This window comes from Carcharhinus amblyrhynchos, chromosome 5 (assembly GCF_965287045.1).
Source record: "Carcharhinus amblyrhynchos chromosome 5, sCarAmb.v2.hapA, whole genome shotgun sequence".
In the NCBI taxonomy this organism is placed as follows: Eukaryota; Metazoa; Chordata; class Chondrichthyes; order Carcharhiniformes; family Carcharhinidae; genus Carcharhinus; species Carcharhinus amblyrhynchos.
In genome coordinates, this window is record NC_137328.1 from 88598152 (window position 1) to 88613704 (window position 15553).

Below are 15553 nucleotides of genomic sequence, written 5' to 3' on the forward strand. Positions count from 1 at the left end.
TCAGTTTCATGTTGATATGGTAACACCATATTTTACTCATGTTTAAATGGCATTTTGGAATTAAGAAATAAAATAAAGATCTTGGGACAGGATTCTCTGGCCTCCCCGCAGTATCTTCCTTGTGGCAGAATGTGGGTGCGCTATTGACGCCAATGGGATTTCCCACTGACTGCCAGGCAATCCATAGTGGGGGTGCACCAGCAAGAACAGCCAAAAAGTTCCAGCCCTTGTTTATCAAAAGATTTCTTAAACGTCAGACATTTAAATACAGTTCCATATTTGTTGTAAATCCCTATTTGGAAACTAAAGAATCACAAATTAATCCCTTTAAGTCCTTAGTTGAAATGTCAATGAGATCATCTATGAGAACCTTCATAGCTCAGCTAATTTCCTAATTTTGTTCACTTGGAAATGTTTTGTACACTCTCCGTTAATGTTTATCATTTACATGCACTAGGTGACTTGTTAACAGCTTGAGAAATGTATAAGCAGAACTATGATCAAAGCAAACAGTGAGGCCATGGCATAGTAGTATTGTCACTGGACTAGTAATCCAGAGACCTGGAGTAATGTTCGGGGGTCCTGTGTTTGAATCCCACCATAGCAGATGGTATCGGCGAAATCCAAATTCAGTAAAAATCTGAAATGAAAAGTGCAATGATGATCATGAAACCATTGTTGTTAAAAATCCACCTGTTTCACTAATGTTGTCCTTTAGGGAAAGAAATCTGTCATCCTTACTGGTCTTGCCTCCGTATGACTCCAGATCCATGGCAATGTGGTTGATTGTTAACTGCCCTCTGAAATGCCACTCAGTTCAGAGGCAATTAGAGATGGGCAATAAATACTCCCAGTGATGCCCACATCCAATGAATTAAAGGCTGATTGGCTGATAAAGTGCCACTTCTGCTGAAATCAAGATCTAGAATACAAACTTACTGTTTTGATTGGTAGTGGTTAAGTTACCGTTTAATATTATTGGTGATTTCTTAGCAAAAAAGGAAAATATTAACTTAGCATATTTTTAAAAACCTAGTTGGCATTGTGCTTGAAGGTGGATCTTAAATGCTCATGAGAAAATGCAAATTAAATCCAGTACCCACAAATCAGCTTTCTTGTGTCTGTTTCTTGAGTACAGTTATAAATACATTTATTGCTTATTTTGTTATGTTCAATAATGTTTATAGTTCTAGTGCTGCAATATCAGCCTTTCAGAAGTTAATTTTGCATTGATGCCATCTTACTTAGATTCCAGCAACCAGGCATCTGAAACTCATGTTCCAGCATTTTTTTGCTAAATCCCTTATTTTGGCAGTAGACTCAAATACTGGCAAAACACTGGGTATACAAGACTGCCATTGGGATAAAGAGAGCTGCATTTACGAGAGTAAATAGATCATGGATGACAGGCTCCTGGAATCCAAATTAAAACAGTACTAAAATAAAAGCAGCTATAATGAGATCAATGCCACAGTACAAATGTGAGTGCTGCTTTCATTCTAGGAACATAAGAATATAAGAACTAGAAGCAGGAATAGGCCATCTGGCTCCTCGAGCCTGCTCCACCGTTTGATAAGATCATGGCTAATCTTTTCGTGGACTCTGTTCCACTTACCCGCCCGTTCACCATTTTGCTTTCCGTCTTGTGATAAAATGACATCCTTCCTTTAAATCTTTTCAAAATTAATATATTTACTAGAATTTGCATCTATCACTATCATCATCTTTAGTCCTAATCATCCTTTATGTATAATGGAAATGTCACCCGTGTCTTTGTCACTTCCAGCCTGGTCTACGCGAATGCACTCTTGTCTGTCAATTCATTCGTCATCATCTGCAGACTAACTCATTCCGAACTCCGCTGACTGTATCTGATCCCAACAAATCCTCAAAAATATAATATTGAGGATGTTGGAAATCTGGAATAAAACCAGAAAATGCTGGGAAAATTCAGCAAGTCTGGCAGCATCTGTGGAGCGAGAAACAGTGTTAACTTTTAAAAATGTTAACCCTGGCCAGGATGTTTTCCTCCTTTTCGCAGGGGGCTGGTTTGGGGCAGGGACAGCAGAAAATACCGCAAGAAGCCCTTATGCCCAGTGGCATAAATGCAAGCACAATCGTCCCCTTGCCCGTCTGTGGGGGCCAGTTCCTGCCATTGGAGGTCATTATAATGCATTAACATATCATTATCAGGCCCATACACTTGGAATCATACCCTCTATGTCAAATAAAGCATCCACTGTGGCATGGTAATTGAGTAATTGAGAGAGGCGTCAGTGAATTTCGTTGCAGAATGTTTCCCAGGTCTGGCAGCCGTGACTTCCCAATCAATTCTGAAATCTGCTAACTGTATGCAAGGGGGGTCTTTAAACATGGCACCCAGATTATTGAAGCACTGAGGTGATGGCAGGGTAGGCAAATCACTGGCCATCTGCCCGCAATACGGAGTGGAACGTGTGCTGTTCATTTTTTTCTCTAAGTGGTGCACAACATGGCAGAAAAAACTGGCGTTACTGTCAACTACCCCTACTTTCAATCAGACTCTACTGATTTGTGGGACAATTCCACTTTGTGCTCCTCACTCCACAGAGGCTCCCAGAGCTGCACACCTGGACTTTCCATGGTGTGTTTTGCGGCACTGTTGACTGGAGGCAGGTTCATCCGGCCACACTGCTGTTAACGGAATTCCCATTGTTCACACCCACTGCCGTCAGGGAAGCAATGGCATAGGGCATGGCAGGACCAGGAGATCCCACCAGTAGGAATAACTGGAAAATCTCACCCGCTGAGATTTTTTCCAGCATTTTCTGTTTTTGCTGCAACAAATCCCGCTTGCACGGGCAAGCTTCGCTGATTTAAAACATCGATTTTAACTCTGCAGCTTTTAGCGGGTTTTTGACTGCAAAATCAGGCTGAGGCAATTTGACTCCAGGCCCCATTTACAGCACTGGATGAGAAGTGGTTGAGGGCTTGTGGAATACTAAATAATTCTTGGCTGCCTGTTATTTTGCAGATGGCTGTGGTAAAGGGGATTCAGGAATCATTGGTGGAGGCTGGAATTTTAATCTAGGGCCAGGTAGGCCTGAATTTTACTTCTGGGACTCGAAGGAACATTACTGCTCCTCATGGCTCCACAAAGAAAGTAAAATCCTAATTTTAAATGGGAAAGGCAGAGCTGCCCACCACTTAGACTGGCATTAAAATAGGAATCATGGTCAGATGATGTCTCTTTAAGGACCTCAGCAGCGCTGAGTAAACAAATCATTCATCTAATCAAAGAGCTACAGGATCTGGGTAAGCAAAACACTTGAAATGCTCGTGCAACTTGGTTACTGCTGAGTGGATATGGTTAAAATCTCCCATCCTCATACTGGATTTGGAATCATGTAACACATCAATCATAAATGGAAGTTTTTTGTTGTGCTAGGTGATTCAGAATAATAAATTTAGTAATATTGAATTACATTATAGTCACTAACAAAATTGCCGTTTAGAGATTTTGGACCGGATATTCAGGCCCTGCTAAGATTGACAATGAGAGGTGGATGAGGTACAAAAATACCGGTGACAACTGGCTCTCCCTGGAATGGCAGGTAGCCTATCAGCCTGGTTAACAGCCCTGTGAGAGGTAAGGTAAGTAAGTGAGCTGGCACTTTCCAGCTGGATGTCAGTTTCCTGACCCGACGGGAGGGGCAGATCACGGCCAGAGTTCCCTGGTCTCTCACAGCCCGCTCCTGCTGCTCAGCTAAATCTCCATTCACAGCAGTGGAACTGGATAATTGCAGCTGTGGGCAAGGTTGGAAAATTCCGGCCCAACTCTCTGGAGGCTAGAGCCCAGTGGCAAGAACAGTGGGCAGGCCAAAAAGCCCTCCCTGAATCTCTGGATGGGGCTAAAGTCAAAGGTTGTACTTTGGTTGGATTCTACCCATCCATTGAAGCAGTCCTCTGATGGAGGACAATGGGCCCAACAACTCGAAGGAGATGAACAGTGTACCAAGAAGTCACAAATAGAGTCAGCACAAACTTCAATGGGGCTGATCTTCATTTGGGAGATAGGGGGTCCCCATGACATGATCGGCATGAGGCCATTCATTTTAACTCTCAAAATTCATTAACATTTAAAGGTGGGTGAGCCCTTCTGATAATCTTTAGGGTAGGGTAGCCCAACTAGAACTGACCCTATTGTCCTGAAATAACAATCCAACTACTTCATTCTCACTTTTCAGTTCAGTTTCAGTTCTTGATAAAACTGAATTCAAATTCTCAAAATGCCATAGAGGGATTTGAATTCATGGTCTGTGAATTATTAGTCCTGTCCTCTGGATTAGTAGTCATTACATAACCATTCCACTGCCATACTCCAGGGACAAGAAACACAATATAGTCTTTTGTATTGTGCAAAACCAAAGGTTAATATATGGGGCATGGCTTTCCTATTAGTCGATAAAGCAGGCAATGTCTACAGAGCTATTGAATTCTTTTTTTCAATGCTGCATAAGCAGTAACTTCAGTTCTGTTTGCAGGCAGATGACATACAGTCATAGAACTGCTATTCATGCAATGCCAATATACCTACCAAATTATTACTGTGTGAAAGAATAGAGGAAACTCAATCAACTCCATTCCTGTCTTCAAAGCAGACTGAATGTAGTCTGAATGGTTCCTCAAAGTCATGCATTTCACTATTAACATTGAATAATGAGTGAAATAAATGATGGCAGTGCATTTATCACAGCAGAGATACAAGGATTGCCATGATGCTGATTGTTGATGAGCTGTGTAATAACCACTTCTCCTACCCTTCTCCTCTGTGTTTGCGATGTAACTTGGCATAACTTTTAAATTTGAAGACATACCTCTCAAGCTCTTAGTTTCAACTGCATTTTAGGCCACTTTAAATGGGACTTCTATTCCATCAATGGTCATTTTCCCTTCACTGCCACAGGCAATAGTGTCCAGACACGGATATACACAAGCCTTTACTCAAATCAGCATCCACCTAGTTTCCCACTCACTGTACTGCTTTCAGCCTGCTGGCCTGTACCAGACCTAACCCCAGGCATCAGGGAAAAGTTGCAGTCAGAAACAAAAGTCTCAATTGTGACTTCCAAGCAGCTACACATATATAGGCAGTGCACATACACAGTTGTGTCTATGTTATCACCAGCCTCTGGAATTCACTCCACAGTATAATGGAAGCTTGTTTCAAAGCTCCAGCACATTACAGAAGCATTCGAAACGGAAGTAGCTTTGCAAACTCAGTAAAAGATCAATATGGAGCACAATGGTCAAATATGTTGTTCATTTTTCAATGATTTGTCCCAAGTTTATGAATATATGTGTGATATCATTTTCAATTTGATAATGGTCCATTGCTGAGAGGAGATAGAAAGGAATAGACATCAGACATGTCTCAGCAGTGCCTTTACTAATTAACTCACACTAGGACTAGAACATTGAGTTAGACATTAGGTGGCAAAATTGCTCAACCCTTCCAGCATAGTCCAATAGAACTGTGCAGAAAGGCCAGAAAATTAGCTGATGTTGTCACTGTGCTTCAAAAAGTGGCTAGATGTAAGAACTCAACTCGTTCCAAGGTTTGAATTTGCAGCAAGCTCTTGTGAAGGTCCATGTCAGAGTTGTAAAGTGCATCAACATTATCATTGCCTCACCCAGTTGTCCATCAGCCATGTGTGCAACATATCAGCAATACCAGAACTAATTCAGCAACATCATACTCACAGAGCACATCCTCATATTCCAGGTGCATGCTTGACTGATTAAGTAGGCCTTGGTGCCCAATTTGCAAGGAAGGTGCCATATTGCAAAATATTCAAATTTTTGATTCCTCATTAGGCATCTTAGTTTTTCTATCAACTGTATTTAAGTTGGCCCAATGCCAGAATTAGTCATCTTTTTCACTTGTTAATTCATTCGGTGCTGCTTGTCATTTGAAAGCAAGTGCCCTTCTGGTCTTTTGAAGTTTTAATTTTACATGCCAAACAGTAATGCAGTGGACAGGGTTATGCAATCCCACAGCCAACAGATCAGATCTAAGCTTTGTGCTCCCATCATAGTCAGTCAGGAATGGTGGCGGACAATTAAAAAAAATAAGAACTGGAGAAGGAGCACCACAAATATCCCCATCCTCAATGATGGGGGAACCCATCAATGCAAAGGACAAAGCTGAAGCATTTGAAACCATCTTCAGTCAGAAGGGCTGAGTGTATGACCAATTGCACCCTCCTCCTGAAGTTGCCAACATCACATATGCCAGTCTCCAGTCAATTCCATTCATTCCAAGTGATATCAAAAAATGCAAAGGTTCTAGATATTGGCAACATTTCAGCAGTAGTTTTGAAGTTTTGTGTCCCAGAACAAACCGCACCACTTGCCAAGATTTTGCAGTACAGCAACAACACTGACATTTACCTGACAATTTGGAAAATTGCTCAGGTATGTCCTTCCACAAAAAGCAGGATAATCCTATCCTAGCCAATTATCACCTCACCTGCCTACTCTCGATCATCCACAATGCGATGGATTATGTCATTGACAGTGCTATCAGGTGGCACTTACACAGCAATAACCTGCTTACTAACAATTTGGTACCTGCCAGAGCCAATCAGCTCCTGACCTCATTATAGCCTTGGTCCAAACATGGACAAAGGAGCTGAGCTGAAGAAATAAAAATCAGAATGACTGCCCTTGACATCAAGACAGCATTTGACTGTGTGGCTTCAAGGAGACCTAACAAAACCGGTATTAATAGGAATACGGAGGGAAACACTCCACTGGTTGGAGTCCTACCCAGTACAAAGCATGATGGTTGTAATTGTTGGAGGTCAATCATCTCAGTCCTGGGATGTTGCTGAAGGAGTCGCACAGGGTAGTGTCCGAACCAGCCCTTACCCAATCCTGCCACTGTGATCAACGATATTATAGCAAAGCACCTGGAAAACAGGGCAAGATTGGACAGAGTCAGCGTGGATTTATGAAAGGGAAATTATGCTGACAAATCCACTGGAATTCGCCAAGGGTGTAACTAGTAGAGTTTTGAGGGGGTGCCAGTGGATGTGGTTTATTTGGACTTTGAGAAGGCTTTCGACAAAATCCCACATAACAGCTTAGCATGTAAAATTAAAGCACATGGGTTTGGAATAGTGTATTGACATGGATAGAGAACTGGTTGGCAGACAGGAAACAAAGAGTAATGAATAAAGGGGCCATTTTCCAAATGACAGGCAGTGACTAGTGGGGTACTGCAAGGATCAGTTCTGGGACCTTAGTTATTCATGATATATACTAATGAATTATATGAGGAAATTAAATGTAATGTTGCTAAATTTGCAGATGGCACAAAGATGAATGGGAGGGTGAGCTTTGAGGAGGATGCAGAGGTGCTTCAGTGTGTTTTAGACAAGTTGAGTAAATGGGTAAATGATTGGCAAATGCAGTACAATTTGAATAAATGTGAGGTTATCCACTTTGGTAGCAAAAACAGGAAGGTGGATTATTGTCTGAATGGTCATAAATTAGGAGGGTGGAATGTGTAACAAGAACTGGGAGTCCTCAGACACCCATCATTGAAGGTAAGCATGCGGGTGCAGCAGGCAATAAAATAAGCAAGTCAGAAGTTGGCCTACATAGTGAGAGGATTCGCAAACAGCAGCAGGGATGTATTGGTGCTATTATGTGGAGTGCCAGCTTTGGACTGGGGTAAATACAGTAAGAAGTCTCACAACACCAGGTTAAAGTCCAACAGGTTTATTTGGTAGCAAACACCACTAGCTTTTGGAGTGCTGCTCCTTCATTAGGTGAGTGGGGTTTCAGTTCAGATATGCCCTGTTTGTGAACAGAACTCCCACTCACCTGACGAAGGAGCAGTGCTCCAAAAGTTAGAGGCGTTTGCTACCAAACAAACCTGCTGGACTTTAGCCTGTTGTGAGACATCTTATTGTGTTAATGCTATTATACAGGGAATTGGTGAGGCCACACCTGGAATATTGTGTGCAGTTTTGGTCTCCTTATTTGAGGAATTTGCTCTGGACAGAGTACAGAGAAGTTTACCAGAACCTGGATGGGGAACTGAAAGGTTTTAAATGTAGCATTATCTACTCAGTATATAGGATTGTACTGCCCTTGATCATTGGGGCTGCAGCAATAATGTTCACCTGGATAATACTGTCCAGTGATCAGACCATTCTCAAGTCATGCGTTGAACCCATTTAAATTGAAAACCAAGCTTCTACAACATTTCTGAACTTAACACTTTCGGAATGTATGCAATGTAAAATCAGCCAGCAGTGTGGCCAAAGAGGATCTCTAAGGGTGGCATGGTGGCACAGTAGTTAGCACTGTTGCCTCACAGTGTCAGGGACCTGGGTTTAATTCTGGCCTCAGGTGACTGTGAGAAGTTTGCATGTTCTCCCTGTGTCTGTGCAGGTTTCCTCCAGGTATTCCGGTTTCCGCCTACAATCCAAAGATGTTTGGGTTAGGTTGATTGACCATGATAAATTGCCCCTTAGTGTTAGGGTGACTAGCAGGATAAATATGTAGTGTTACAAGGATATGGCTTGGGTAGGATCATTGTCGGTGCAGGCTGAATGGGCTGAATGGCCTCCTTCTGCACTGTAAGGACTCTGTGATTCTAATTCTTGTGATCTGGAGGCCTGTGTGTTTGAACTCTCACAATGGGAATTCCAGAAGACCAGCCGACACACTTTGCTAGCCAGGCAAATTTCAGTCGGGAGGAAAGTCCATCCCAGACTTACCAAAATCCACTTTGCACTTTTGCTGGGTCAGTTGCAACCAGGAGACTGGAAAGTGATCCACATTTACTTTCATGAATGATCCTTGATTTAATGGTGACCCTTTTCTTTTCATGCCTGCTCCTGTCATTAAAATACACTCATCTCCAGTCTTGTTGATCTGGGAAGTTGCATTGATTGTGGCAGTTGGTTTTTTTCCAGGTTTTTTCAATGCATTGTTGGGTTTGAACTTGGCAATGCCAAACAGCTTCACTTTGTTCTTAAGAACTTTCTCTATAAGGTCAATCTCTGAAAACAGGCTTTGTTTTCTAACTCCACTCTGGACTGTTGCCAGAAGAGCGCAATGCATGAAGAACACTAGAAGTCCCAAGCTTCGTTAGCATGTAATTTTTCATACTAATTATGGGATTTGCACTGGGATTTAATTGGACAACATTAAATCTGCAGTGGAACAAGTTGTTCAGCTGAAGAAAAGAAGCGCGTCTATTCCTATCAAAATCAAAGCAAAGTATTTTATTTTTGAGTCAGAGATTGCATTAAGATGTTTCTAAAAACATAAACTTATGCTGGAGAATTAACAAAAAAAACACACTTTCAACCCATTTTCTACAAATGGTGGTAAATTTGAAAATGAACTTAGATTTACATGACAATCAATTGATGTAATGGTAATATCCTTATAGGCCGAATTGTATTATCACACTAATTAAACATTTTATAATTGATTTCTGCCTATGGATGCAATTAGAGGATGTAACATGGATAGCGTTACAAAAGTACAATGAACTGCATTTCGTAAGGCTAAAAGTCATAAAATCCTATCAACATTCTCCTACACACAAACTAATTATTTTCCTATTGTCAGAAACTTATCTTTATTTGCCCAATTTCCCATGCTTGCTTTCGATTTAAATTTCACAACATCCTGCTTTGAATGATTAATAGTCAAATCTTTCATCAATCTCATTAATCCTTTCTTTTCTATTGTGGATTTCAGTGAATTTAATATTTTAATCAGACTACAGCATTTACAGAGTAATCATAGAAACATAGAACAGTACAGGCACTTTGGCCCTCGATGTTGTGCCGAGCTTTGTCCGAAACCAAGATCAGGCTATCCCGCTCCCTATCATTCTGGTGTGCTCCATGTGCCTATCCAATAATCGCTTGAAACTTCCTAAAGTATCTGACTCCACTATCACAGCAGGCATATGGTATAGTGGAAAAATCATATGGTATAGTGGAAAAATATGATGGTAGTGGTTTTATTTTGAATCAAAGTACAAGCATTTCAACCAGTATGAACGGAGTCAATTTCCAGATCCAAGTCATATTTACTATTGTTCTGTCAGATATCAATTGCACATGTCCTTATATGCAGAATTATAATTTAGTGTTAAACACATTTGTTGCAATAATTGTGCTTTGCGGTAAGAACATAGCTACAGATGCAACGCTTTGCCATAAACCTTATAAGGTTTTCTAGAAATGCTGAACCCTAATGCATACCCCTTCAAAGGAATGCAAGTTATTTTTAATACTGTCCAGTTTTTGCCTGTTGACATCCACCTATGAATTAGGATTCAAAAAATGTTACATCAGTAAAATTTCCAACAGAGATTTTTATTTAATCAGCATTACACTTCAAGAGTACTTCATTGGGTGTAAAGAACTCTGAGGCATTCAGCGGTCATGAAAAGTGCTATAAAAGTCTTGCTTTCTTTCTTTCTGTCTTTCAATCAGTCTGGTCTAGATTTAAATCCGGTCTCAGAAGTGAGAACAGACATCAAGGACTCAGTTTTTGCCATGGAGATGCGAAACAGGAGCTCTTTTCCAGGTCAGAGATCCAATTCTGACAAAAAACTGATCAAGGTTAAGATATACAAGAGGGCAAGCCCTTAACTAATGTGGGAACGTGTTTCCTTTCCCTTTAAGGATGACGGGACGGCTCTTGAAGCTGGGAGGCCAATCAGAGGCCTTGTAGTTTCAGAGGAGCACGCAGCGACTGTACAAGGTAAACAACTGGGAAGAGAGGAACCAATCTGTGCCTATACTCCCCCCACCAAGCAGGCTGGTAGAGAAGGCCTACAAGAAGCATTAGAACTTCAAGCACTTGATTTCAACTACATTGCACCAACCTTCAAAACTCACCATTGGTAAGACTCTGAATAAGTCTATTCATTTTCCTGCCTTGCAGGGGTTAGGCAGCTTGCCAGGGTCCAAAACCCTTCTTTTTCAAAGTGTCCAGTGCCAGGTACAGCCTGGAACTGACAGACTATCTGCCATTCCCACCTTTTGCAGACCTCAAAAAATTCCATTCCAAAGATCGATTTCAATAGATTAGGTTTGATAGTTGGGTTAAAGTGAGCCCAGTCTAATTAGAAATCCCCTCAATGTGCTCGTTGTGAAGATTAAGTTGCATTGCGTCAGTCAAATCCAAGCTTCAGTGACTTGGGGAAGAAGTCATTTGAGCATAGTGGCTATTCTTAGAGAGATCACACATAGAAAATTTTAATTTTGCACTTACACATGTTTTTCATTATTTTTCTGTTTTCTTTCCTTCCTCTAAAGCTTTTCATAGCATGAGCCTTCATTAGTCAAATGGTAACCCTCTCTGAGATCTTTGCAATTTTGTGATTTTTGTGTAACCTGGTTGTGATCTGATGATGCACAGTCCACTTGCAGGAGTTCAGTTGGAGAATTAATTATTGCTGAACCAAGCTTCCACAAGTGTCCATGAAACAATGGACCAGAACTTCCATGGAGTGGCAATCATTGTCAGATTGCTACTCCACTCCTTTATACTTGGAAATGGTATGTTTTGCACATGGACTCCATTCTGGGCTTTGTGAGAAATGTGCAATGCAGCAGCTTCAGAGTTTTTTCTGTGTAGTGTAGCAGAGTGGGGCAGAGTCAGGGGGATGGGAGGTAGTGAAATGCCCTGTCCCTTTTTAACAGCACCAGCTGCCATAAACTGGATAACTTTAAAGGTCATAGTCGCTGCCAGGAAAGAAGGTAATTACGTAAGCAATGTGGATGCAGGGGTAGGGTCATCAGAAGATAGGGTGCATTGGATGTTAGTCAGGGGTTGGTGGTTTAGTCAAGGAGGAGGTTATTAGGGGTGGGGGTGGTAGACTGCTGGGAAGAGTAGCTGGGGCAGTCAGACAGTAATGGGGTCATCAGGGAGGGTTGTTGGGGATGGGGGAGTTAATTAGAGGGGTGTGGGGTGATTGGATTTTGTGAGGGTAGACAGCAGATGAGAATGGTTAGGGTTGTGAAAGTAGTTGGATGTGTGGAGCTAAGGGGTGATGTGGAGGATGGGTAGGGGATGTGGCAGGTTATTCAGGGAGTCCAGTGTGAATCAAAGCTATAGTTAGTCAAGAGTCAAAAGTGGTTTGAATCCTTCTAATTTTCATGAGTACCTACTCTGCTAATAGAATCGAAACTATCTGGAATCTCCAGTTTTCTGGGGCACTTCTGGAATACAACCTCAAGGGGAATGGAACATCTGGGCCAGCTGGGACATTGAACTGGCATCCCATTTCTCCGTGGTCAAGGTTTGAGTATTTGACTGAATGGCTACACAAATATTCACAATCAATAAATAGTAGCAAAAAGGAAATATTATAATACATATCAATTTGCCTTCTTTCAGCCAACTGTGATGTGAAAGCCTGAAGCAGTTTGAAAAGCTAAGCAATACAAAATTATTTGCTAACATTATTTTAACAGAATATCAAGATGTACAGTTAGAAAGACAATTAGAAACAGATTTGTATGCAATAGAACTTTAACTGTTGTTAATTTTACAATAAACATGGCTTACATGTAATTCTGTGGTATTAGTTCCTGTATTCTGCAGAAGTCAAATCTTCCCTCCACAATGGTAAAAATCTCAAATGGAAACCATAGTAATTTAGTGCTTTGATTACACATTCTGTGAGAATTAAGTAGTGGCACGCACATCACAGGGAAATAATTTAGAATCATTCAACTTCAGTTGGCAATACTACAGCACGATAACATCTGATTCCTTGAAGCCTCATGTCTTTGCAGTATTTAAAAAAGAGCAAGAAAACCATGAAATGTACCTATAGGATTTTGTTCTCTTATCAGTGCATTATCTTTCAGATTAAGCTGCATTCCATTGAGTTCAAATGTGCTTAAGAACACAAGAAAGAGCAGCAGGAGAAGACCATATGGTCTGCTGAGGCTGCTGCACCACTCAACATGAGTGCAGCTGACCTTGGGTTTCAACTCTACTTTTCTGCCTCCTCTCCGTATCCCTTAATTCCATGAGAGACCAAAAACCTGTCTATCTCAGTCTTAAGTGTATTCAATCATCAAGTATCCACAACATTCTCAGGTAGAGAATTCCAAGGATTCACAACCCTTTGAGTCACGAAATTTCTCTTCATTTCAGTGTTAAATGAATCCTTATCCTGAGATTGTATTCCCCTATTCCAGCTGCCTGTGCAAGGTGAAACAACCACTCAGTATCTAGCCTGTCAAACTCCTCCATAATCTTGACTGTTTCAATGAGATCATCAGTTGTTCTCCTGGAGAATATAGATGCAATGTACTCAGCCACTCATCACAAGACAACTATTTCAGCCCTAGGACCAATCGAGGGAACCTTTGCTGTGCTGTCTCCAATTCATTTGTATCTTTTCTTAAATATGTAGACCAAAATTGCACACATTTTCCAGGTATGGTGTCACCAAACCTTGTACAATTGTTTCTTTATTCTTTATTTCTTTACTTCTTTATTCATTGTACTCCAATACCCTTGCAATAAAGACCAACATGCCATTTGCTTTCCTAATTGCTTGCTCCACCTGTATGTTAACCTTCTGTGTTCCTTGTACAAAAATCTCTCTGAATGTCAATGTTTACAAATTTCCCCTTTAAAAAACATATTCTTCTTTTCTACTCTGAGGGCCAAGTCAATAACCCCACACTTCTCCTCATTGCACTCCATATGCCACATTGTTGCCCATTCATTTAACCTGTCTATGTCTCTTTGTGGCCTTGTGTCATAGAACATAGAACACTACAGCACAAACAGGCCCTTTGGCCCACAAGTTGCACCGATCATATCCATACCTACCAGGCCATAGAACTATCTATACTTCCAATCCCATTAAATCCCATGTACTCATCCAGAAGTCTTTTAAAAGACCCCAGCGAGTTTGCTTCTACCACCACCAACTGCAGCCGATTCCACTCACTCGCCACCCTCTGAGTGAAAAACTTACCCCTAACATCTCCTCTGTACCTGCTCCCCAGACCTTAATCATGTCCTTCTCATAGCTTGCATTATACCTAGTTTTGTATTGTCAACAATAGATAGAGCACTCTCCATCTCTTTGTGTTAGTCATTAATATAGATTATAAATAATGGAGGCCCCAGCAATGATCCTTGTCATACTCCATCATAGCCCAACAAATTCAAAATGTCTAATCTCTGTGTTATTCCTACTCTCTACTATGCTAATATATTACCCATTATTCTATGAGCCCTTATCTTGTGTGGCAATTAACACTTTGTGTTATCAAATGCCTTTTAAACATCCAGGTATATTACATCTGTGGTTCCCCGAAACCTACCCTCCTAGTTACATCCTCAAAAAGCCCTAATAAAGTTGTCAAACAACATTTCTCTTTTGTAAAGAATTGTTCTAATCATATGCTGCTTAAGTGCATTGTTGAAACTTCCTAAATAGTAATAGTGCCCTTTTTGGAAGGAGATCCACCACCCTTACTTGGTCTGGTCTGCATGTGACTCCAACTCCACAGCAATATGACTATTATATGCCCTCTGAGATGGTCAATAAGTCACTTAGATCAATGGCAATTAAAGTTGAAAGTTTATTTATTAGTGTCACCAGCATCTTACATTAACATGTAATGAAGTTACTGCAAAAATCTCTTAGTTGCTCTGCCACCTGATCATTGAGAGAAAATTTAGCATGGTCAATACACCTAACTAGCATGGCTTAGGGACGGGCAACAAATGCTGACCTTGCCCGTGACATCTATATCCCATGAAAGAATAAAGAAAAAGATTCCAATATTTTCCTGATGACTGATGTCAAGCAAACTGACATCAGTCAGAATAGTAGTTTTCTCTCAACCTCCTTTTTTGAATAGCTGCGTTACTTCTTCTAACTTCCAATCTGCTCTGATCATTCCAGAACCTTGGGAATTTCTGAAAACCATAACCAACCATCCCTACAGTTAACTGTTGTAGATCCCTCGGACATCAGATCCTGGGAATTTGTCTGACTTTGTCCAGTACTTTTTCCATGCCAATAATATGTATTTTAATTTCCTCACCTTTATTTGCCCTGTAGGTTACTGTTAATTCGGGTATATAATTTATGGATTCTACTGTGAGGACAGACACAAAATATTCATTCAATGTCTTTACATCGTTTGAAGTAGGAAATGTGTGGTGTATTTCACAAATTTCACCATGAGGCGACACGGTAACACAGTGGTTAGCGCTGCTGCCTCTCAGCGCCAGAAACCCAGGTTTGATTCCCAGCTTGGGTCACTGTCTATGTGGACTTTGTACGTTCTCCCCGTGCCTGTGTGGGTTTCGTCCGGGTGCTACAGTTTCCTCCCAGAGTCAGAAAGACATGCTGGTTAGTGCATTGATGCGAACAGGCACAGAAGTGCAGCGAATTGGGGGAATTTCACAGTAGCTTCATTGTAGTGTTAATGTAAGCCTATTTGTGAGTAATAAATAAACTTTAAATTGGAATATACACAGAGAT